Source organism: Pinus tabuliformis, chromosome J, assembly GCF_031772625.1.
Source record: "Pinus tabuliformis cultivar Carrire ecotype Pingquan chromosome J, CPIR1, whole genome shotgun sequence".
NCBI classification, from domain to species: Eukaryota; Viridiplantae; Streptophyta; class Pinopsida; order Pinales; family Pinaceae; genus Pinus; species Pinus tabuliformis.
The window spans coordinates 1327069212-1327079015 of record NC_142295.1 but is presented as its reverse complement, the minus strand read 5'-3'; the positions used below and the strand labels follow the sequence as shown (position 1 = coordinate 1327079015).

The window sequence follows — 9804 nt, the reverse complement described above, 5'->3', positions numbered from 1 at the left end:
TAGATATTTCTTGCTTTTTGGGTGAGAATGGTAGTTAAATTTTGCGTATTTTGACTTTGGAACTTTTATGTATTGGTTTTTGGTTAAATCAAATCTAATATATTTGAAAAAAAAAACTTCTTTATGTAAAAAAAAAAAAAACTCTTTATGTTATGTAATTTAAGTTTCCAAATTTTTTATATAAAAAAAATTAATTAATTGATATGATCTTTTTATATTAATTTATAAAATTTAGATATTTACAATAATTTTTAAATACTAAATTTATCAATCTATTTATTAAAAAAATATTTTACACAACCGAAATATACAATATGTGAATTGTATGATTGTAAAGTCGTTACATTGCGGAATGTATAAAATGCATGAAAACAGTTTGGTAGGAAACTATTACTGCTCTTTATCTTTAAAATGCATGAAAATAGTTTGGTAGGAAACTATTGCTGCTGTTTATCTGTAATCGTATTTAACGAGCAGTGAGGGATGTTGACACCGTTGCATTCGAAGCCGATGAAGACGTGCCCGATTCAGGATTGGTAGTCCGCACTGTATATCCTAAAGCAGGCTTCATGGGTGTTGTCTGCAAATTATTGAAGTCCCTCCTGCTTACCAGCATCGCCACTATCTCAGACATGGACGGCCTTTGTGCAACAGAAGCTTGGGTGCATAGCAGACCAAGCTGTATCATTCTCAACACTTCCTCTTTATCGTACTCATCTCCCATGGTTTCGTCCACCAATTTTAAAACCTCGTTGGTCTCGTATAGTTTCCAGACCTGCAACATTCATAACCCAATTCATCAATTTCCCATGTAACATTCATTCCATTGACTTATCAACTATCATTCTTATATATATATAGATATAGATATTTAATCTTCAAATTTGCTATTACAAATATATATTCTTATTATATTATTTTAAAAAACTTTAAATAAATTAAATAATAATTAAAAACAAATTGAGACGGCCTAAGTTCCCTTATCCACACCAGTTTGAGAAATATAGCGTGAATGGACTGAGAAAATACCCATTCTAGAAGATATTGCATATGCGGTAGTTGCTTCATGTCAATGCTTTTTCTTCCGCTTACAATCTCAAGAACTACAACACCGTAACTGTAGGTATCCGCTTTCTCGGTCAATTGCCCATGAATGGCGTATTCTGGTGCTGTATATCCGCTGACCAAAGAAAACTCCATTTTAATTATGTTCAACACTAACTGCAAATATAATCAAAACAACCTAAATGCAAATGCAATCAGAACAGTCGTATAAAGGATTATTTTTCTTACAGGGTTCCCGCAACTCTAGTACTGAGGTGACTCCGATCTTCCGGAAGAAGCCTGGCCAATCCAAAATCTGCAATTTTTGGACAAAAATTTTCGTCAAGCAATATATTGCTGGATTTGATATCGCGATGAATGATGCGAACATGGAAATCTTCGTGCAGATATGCAAGGCCGCGAGCGGTGCCCAATATGATGCCAAAACGCGTTTCCCAACTCAAACTCTGTCTGCCTTCTCCTGTTGCCAAATGCATTACAGTTATATGATCTCAGCTACAACACAACAACTTTTGGGCGAAAAGAAAACGAAGATCCAGAGGGATTAAGTATGAGGGGGCCAACCGAATAATACTCTATCGAGGCTACTGTTTGGCATGTACTCGTAAACAAGCAGTCTTTCTGGGCCTTGATTGCAGCATCCTAATAAGCGTACCAGGTTTCGATGATGAACATTTGATATGAGCTTCACTTCGCCCTCAAATTCGGATATGGCACGGGCAGATTGCACTAAAGATAGTTTCTTTACTGCTATCACCTTCCCATTCCTCAGCGTACCCTGCATCAAATCAGACTTCAGCGTCTAAGAAACCATTGAAGGGAGGCCATTCTCCAAGACCTTAATTCCATTAATGATTGTAACTCACTTTATATACTTCACCAAACCCTCCTTCTCCAAGCTTATTTGCAGTGTCAAATTTTATTGGTAGCATCTCTTAATATTTTGAAATCAAAGTCTACGGGTCCTCGGAGTTCCGTTGCCACTAGAGTGTCGACTGCTGTACAATTCCAAATAGGTAGATGTAAAGTTTGCAACCAAACGTAAAGACATAAAGTTAGGCACACTCTAAAATGTGAAATCAAAGCGCATACGGCATACCTTGTCTTTGTTGCGAGGGGATAGTGTATAATCTGAAAAAATAATGTCTGGCGATTAATGTCATAATTAAAATTACAGCTGCGCCTCGGACGACACCAACCATGATTATCCATGTTCGAGATTTGTTTTTGTGCCCTGAAATAAAATTTGATTATATCTATCTTTGGTGTCATAGATTATATCCATCTTTGGTGTCATATAAATTTATTATGTATCAAAAATATAGGAAATGGGTTAGAAGGTATGTTGCACAAGTTTTTGGTAAGTCGGTATTTCTGATACGTTGGAACGACTATATAACATGGTTAGAAGTATTGCCTAAATTTACAGTAAATGTTAAATTGGGAATGGCAATAATATAATATATTAAAATTTAATATATATTAAAAATAAAAATAAAATAATTTATTTATTTCCATTCAAAACTTGCCAATCAAATTCTATCTGGGAAAGAAACATGTAAAATATTGAACTTTGAAACATTGTCAAAAAAAATCAAAATATTAATCCATCAATATTTTCTCAATCAAATTCTTTCAGAGCAGAGAAACAATCAGAACTCCCAAACCGGGAAAAAAAATTGTTATTACTCCATTATTAAGTGATTTTATGCAACACTATTATGTTAATTCATTGGTTCAATTCTTAGCCCTTGATGTAACTTCACCAAGATTATATATATTACATCTAATTATAATAGAGATAAGAAAAATAAAATATAACCTCACCAATATTATATATATTACATGTAATTATAATAGAGATAAGAAAAATAAAATATATATTAATAGAAATTAAAAAAAAAATGTAAAACAATAGAGTTTAAATCTATTGTTATTTTAAAAAGAGTTTGTATAATAAAATTATAAATTTCCAAGTTCATATATATTTTATACTTGAATAAATATGAAAATTAAATTAAAATTTGTTTTTTTAATAATATTTATATTTCATGATTTCAACTATCTTTTTCATGTAGTATTCGATCTTTTGTCCATTCAGCCTTTGCGATAATGATGGTTTTGCCAGTGTTCAACAATCTTCCTAAATTCTTTTATATCCATCTGCCATCCGCGTATATGAGGAGAATGAATAGCTTTCCAATGACAAAGATCAGGATTGGCCAGATGCCTCATCTTCATTTGGATAGAAGGGCTTTCCATAAACAAGTTGTTTCTCTTAGCTCCAGACCCATATCCAAATCTAAACCCAGCGGCATACCCTTCCCTGCGCACAAATCCATCAATTTAACCAGCACTCAAGTGCGCACAAATCCATCAATTTAAGCAGCACTCAAGCTGGCAACGTCAAATACACCTAAGTTTGCACTTATTCATTGTAGTGAAACTCCCAAAACATCAAAAATCGGTTGCAGTGAAGATCCAAAAAACTCCAAAGTACCGGTTGAAGCTCCCAGCCATTTTGGAGCGTTTCGATAACTCCCAAACTCCAAAGAACGGAGAAGCTTTGAGTACATGCTCTCCAATACCTAGGAGCAGTACCCGTGTAACTATAGTTAGAATTCATACCAATGTTATCCAAATAGTATCTAAGCTTTCTACCTTTTAAGCTGCTCTCTCCTTATTTTGTCATATTTTTATCCATTTTTTCAAGAATTCCATTATAGTTTGTAGATTCTAGTCGTTTGTATTTCTATCAAAGTTTTCGAGAATTCGATTCGAATTTGCGGATTGTAGTTGTTTGCAGAGAATTTGTAAATAAATGGTTTTTAAATTTAGATTGGTTATATATGTTTTATGCCCATAGGCATCCTATTCGGAAATATGGGTGGTAGAATTTTAATTCTTTAAATTTTAAAAATCGTGTGCATAGTTCAGATTTGTTATACTCAGAATATCCCTACTCCTATTCAAAATCAAATGGTCTGCGAGTTTAAAAATTTAATCGACACGGTTTATCCTATTCAAAATCAAATGGTCTGCAAGTTTAAAAATTTAATCGACACGGTTTACAAACGGTGTACGCGTGGCCATCGGCTTAGCTGTTCAGAACATATCAACTGCTACACGTGGATGTCGGTGTAGTTCTTTAGAGAAAAAACCGTGCGACGCGGTATGGACGAGAAGGCGCAGCAGAGGGGCCCGCGCCTGCCATTTTTCTGGGTAAATGATTTTTTTTTTTTAATTTCAAATTATAATTTTTATTAACAAAATGTAATTGTTTAAATATACACAAATATTTAAATAAAAAAAATTAAATTTATTTGGTTAGATTTGAGATTTTTGAGATGTATAATGTAGAAAATATTTTTCGGATTAATTACATTATTAAGATTTAATATGATTCATCTGATGGACAAGGTGAAAAAATCATACAATTTTCATAAATAAATTGAAAAAATGCATCATAACTCAACTTTCACAGCTGAAAATTAACATAAAGTTAACTACTAGCGGTTTCCGCTAACTACTGAAAACTAGTTTATTTATTTTTCAAACGGAAAGTCTGAACTTCATCTGCCATTCGGTAGATAATTTTTTGAAATTTCCAACTATATTTTTTATTAATAAAAAAAAATATTTAAATATATAAAAATATTTAAATAAAAAATTAAATTAAATTATTTATTATATTATTTTTATTAATTTTTTAAAATATTATATTTAATTTTTTAATACTAAAACGAAAATCAATAAAACTTATTTTCAAAATTTATGAAGCGATGTGTATTAACATTTATCAACGAATTAATTATCTAACTAGGTGAATATGTATCAAAATCATGTTTTAATATAAAAGACACATCTAAATATGTATCAAAATCATATTTTAATATAAAGAAATATCTAAAATTAAAATAAATTGATTATTTTTTTTAAATAAAAATAAATAAATAAATAAATTCGTAAAATATTTATTTTATAAATTGATATTAAAAACTTTTAAATTTATTAAAATATTATTTTTTTAAAATTAAAATATTTTAAACAGTAATAAATTTTAATCGGACGCATTATATATATATTCGTAAAAAACAAGAGAATATCTTACATCTTTAAAGTAGCCCCTAAGAAATTTCGGAGGAAGATTCTAATTAAGAAAACTAAAAATAATAATAAAATTGCTTTACACGACTGGAATCCCTATCTTAAAAAGCTTTATGAATCTCCAAATGTCATGGATAACTTTGAAACCCTGCTCACTACAAAAGAAGTTTTCTCATTAGAAGACATTGATTTTGGGATTAATCGTTTGGCTAATGGGAAAGCTAAGGACATTGAAGGTTACCAGGCGGAAATCCTCAAAATTGGAGGCCCTGTCCTCATCCCCCACATCTACAGGCTTTTCAATCAAGCGGTAAAGCAAAGTTTCCCTAAACCATGGACCCAAAGCCTCATTATCCCTATTTTTGAAAGTGGGGATACAAATAACCCCTCCAATTATTGGACAATTATGATCAGCCCTCTCCTAGCCAAGTTATATGGTATTATTTTCGAAAAGAAGTTAAGCATATGGCTTGAAAGTGAAGGTAAGCGAGCTAAAGGCCAAGCAGGTTTTAGAAGGTAGCACTCAACAACGGATCACCTCGTTACGCTTAGGATCATTGTGGAGGAATGTCACAATGAAAAATCCAATCTTTTATGTTGTTTTGTGGACTTTAGAAAGGCTTTCGATACGGTTCCTAGAAAGAACATATGGAATAGATTAGAAGAGCTAAAGGTTCCTTTTGAGTTGAGATCTGCCGCTATAAGGTTATATGAGAATGTAATTGCTAAGTTAAAGAGCAAGGAGGGGTGGTTGAAAGATATTAAGTGTAATATCGGAGTTAAACAAGGTTGCCCCTTCTCCCCTACCCTATTTGGTACTTACATCGACAAGCTAGAAGGTTGTTTAGAGGAAGCAGGATGTGCTGGCACGATCTTAGCTGGGATAGTCATCATCCTTCTTCTCTATGCTGACAATATCGTCCTTCTCGCTGACGATATCGTCCTTTTCACAAGGTGCCCATCTGATCTTCATAAGCAACTTAGACTTCTTAAGGATTTCTGCTCTACCATGGGTATGATTGTTAATACTGACAAAATAAAAGTTATGATTATCAAATCCAAGAAGGACACTTACACTAACTTTATGTATGACAATAGTAACTTGGAGGAAGTGTCTTCCTACAAGTACCTAGGGCACAAGCTCAACTGGAACTATAGCATTGAGAAAAAGATTAATGGGGGGTGGAAAGCTTATTTTGGCTTTGAAAATAATTTTAAAACAACAAACCTCGTAATGTGGGATAGAAAGAAGTTTCTCTTTGAAACTTTAGTCACTCTGGTTATCTTATATGGATGTGAAGTTTGGGGTTGTAGCATCTCTATAGAATCTTGAAGAAAGATTGAGCAAATCCAGAAGCGTTTTATAATGTATAACCTCAAAATTAAAAGCAACACACCCTATCCTATTCTCCTTATAGAAGTGGGTCTTTCCCCTATCGAGAGCCTAGCTATGACTAGGATTTTGTTGTACAAGCACAAACTCAATAACATAAGAGACCATAGACTTCCTAAACTAGCTTTAAATTCCAGCCAAAACCACCTGAGGCTCAAGCGAGGCTAGTATAAAGACACGAGGGCTTGGTTAAACCATTGGGAAATCGACAAGAACGTTGCATTGCAAAACATTAATAACATTAGAAATATTGTTACTTCTAAGTTCAAAGAAAAAATGTGGTGTGAAAAAAATTTAGCAGCTAAAAGAAAATTAAGATATTATAAGGAGGTCATCAACTCCACCTTAGAAGATCAAAAGTATCTCTCTGTTTTAACTAGCTCAAAGAAGAAAATTAATATAGCCAAGATTAGAACAAACTCTCATGAGCTCCATAGTGAAACGGGTCCTTGGACAGTTCCTAAAACACCATGGATGGAAAGGTTCTGCCATCTCTGTTAGAATACGAACATCGAGGATGAAAATCACTTCTTCTTAGAGTGCCCCGTGTACAACCACATTAGATCTCAGTTTCAAAATCGTTGTTGCAATAGTGACCTTCCTAGCCCTTTAGGATGTCAAAATTACAGTGAGCTCGGAAGGCTTCTCTCCAAGCCTTTTGAGCATAGGAATAAAATCTTAAATCAAATTAAATAATTAGTTTCTTTAGGTCCGATAAACAAAAATTTGGTCTCAATAGACATTAACCATCATCATAATCTATTTTAAATACATATCTAATTTATAAATAGACTTTTCCATGCACCCGGGACAAAAAGACGAACGACTAAGGGTAACACTATATGGCTCCTCATGCATGAGTTGTTGGGTACCACCCGTTTGTTTATTGTGCGTACTATATGGCTCCTCATGCATGAGTTGTTGGGTACCACCCGTTTGTTTATTGTGCTCACTACGCACGAGAAAGAAGGAAGGTCGGTCATTAGGTAGGCTCACAAATCCATTGCCCGGGATCTTGGCTACAAGATGATCTATCATTCTGGATATTTACTCTTGTTATTTCTGGCTTACTTTTTTTTAAGGTGGATTGGTGGTTTTTTCTAATATTTTTTTTCACTATGTTTTATTTCAAAAAAAATGGTTTTTTTTTTATTTATTTAAAATGTAATTTAAAATGTATAAATAGATTTATTACGTGAAAAATTTTAGAGACATTACAATTCTGTGAATTAAACAACTAAAACTTAAATTTTTAAAAATTTCAAATTTTTTTATTCAAATTAACAAAAAAACATATCCTGAAAAAAATTATTTGACTTCTATTTTAAATAGAAATAAATTTCAAGTAAAATTAAATTATTTATTTCCACAAATATATAAAATATAAAATATATATATTTACATAATAACATTTAAAAAAAACTTTAAACAAATACTCTTATCCAATGGACTAAGTATATAAAGTTTTTTTTAAGATAAGATAAGATAACACGAGTACATAAAATAATATTTTGATTATACCTATAATAAATAAAATAATAGATCCTCTTAATTCAAAATAAAAGTTGGCAGCTTCCTACCGATCCCATCGTACTGTAATTTCCATACTTCAAACCGAAACGGGCAAATATAAAAGTTTGTCCTAACAGACTAGAAGGAAGATACTAAAGGAATTGGAAATTTTCAGAACCTGAAGATAAGAGGGCAGTGAGATCCGTGGTGGCGTTGCTAGGGAAAAAGGGATACGTGGCATATCGCAGATAGCAGCCAACGTCCACAGCCCTTCCCTCCGTTTGACGAAGACAATTTCTGATATTGCCCTCTGCTAGTCCCAGGCATTCACTGCACCCTGATTCATTAATAGACCGCAGGCACGAAGCAAGAGCATAGATGGTACTATTTGATGGACCTTCACTCGTATTTCGGAGCTGCGCAGCAAAAAGGTCAGTGGATTTCGGAGCCGCCGTTATGAGATCGCCTATCAAATTTTCGGCCGTTTCCGAAAACTGATTACTGTCGCCCCTGACCTTAGTGGCACCGCAGAACTGTGTGGTACCAGGGCCCGTGGCTTGGGCGTAGAAATTGTTGCTCTCGTATCGCAAGAAACAGCCATCATAAATAACTCTGCCGCCAGTCACGGCGGAGCAGTTGCGAATTTGCTTCTCTGCGACGGTAATACATTTGAGGCAATCGGAGGGAGTTTTATCCTTTCTGCACTGCGCCAGGCCATACACTGGGTCTGTGCCTATTGCTTGCTCAGCGGTAGCAAAACCAGAAGAAACAATCTTGGCACGTAGGGCTTCAAGCACCGCATTCAAGTTGTCGTTGAAAAGGGTGACGTTGGTACTCTTGACCGTACTACATCCCGAGTTCAGAAGTTTAGCCTCTGGATCGGCGGCTGTTAGTACTGCCCAGAAGAGAAATAACACGCCGATTAACTGTGAACGAACCATGGAATATGAAGCTATCAGAATCCCCAAAAAATGAACAGGGTATTGCCAAAGTTCAACGTAAGGCCATATAAAACAGCCGAGGGCAGATGCCGCTAAATTCAGCCCTACCAAGCCCACTGGTGGTTGTAATCCTATCAAAGGGGATAGGCATTCCGGTGTAAGGGGAGGATATTCTCTCATTGAATATGAAGTGGAATGGTTGCCCTGTCACTGGCAGGAGGCGACGCACACCTACCTATTTAGTACTTAGAAGAGTCAAATGGCAAGAGGCAACGCAAACCCACATATTTTATTGAGGATTCCCGGAATAAAACAGGCCTTAGTCAATTTTTTTTTGAATTCCCATGTTCATCTAATTCTGGAATATTCGGGGAATGGAGTTAAGTTAAGTGCAATATTTGAGTGTACTTCTCCTTTAAAATTGAGAAGCAGTGCAGTAAATTTTTCCCTTGGTGAAAATTGGCAGAACTCTAGGTTTTCAGGGCACTGAATCAATCTATATATTTAGACCTGAGTTTTCAGGGCACTTGTGATTGGATTCCCACTTGAAAGACAATAGATGAATTAAAATACGCAATCTGGTCAAAACTTTGTGATTGGATTCCCGCTAAAAGAAAAAAACTTTTAAGGATTAAAGTGCTACATTTGATAAGTTTCGGTTTTTTAATCATGTTCGCTAATTAATTTTCTACAAAATCTAGTAAAAATACATTGAAATTATAAATTTGATTTAAACAATTGTGTCCTTAATGGAAAGTTTTTTAAAACATTTAAATTATTTATACA

At 33.9% G+C, this 9804-nt stretch overlaps 1 pseudogene across 1 annotated transcript; it reads right to left on the bottom strand.

Annotated features, from left to right (window-relative positions):
* Positions 1-353: 353 nt before the first annotated feature.
* On the bottom strand, positions 354-9229 carry LOC149232182 (cysteine-rich receptor-like protein kinase 2; annotated as a pseudogene). The gene is made up of 7 exons (XR_016248130.1): positions 8256-9229; positions 2165-2299; positions 1932-2060; positions 1630-1843; positions 1294-1525; positions 1030-1180; positions 354-775 (listed from the first exon to the last, which is right to left on the bottom strand). The product of XR_016248130.1 is annotated as a cysteine-rich receptor-like protein kinase 2 (transcript).
* Positions 9230-9804: the final 575 nt, after the last annotated feature.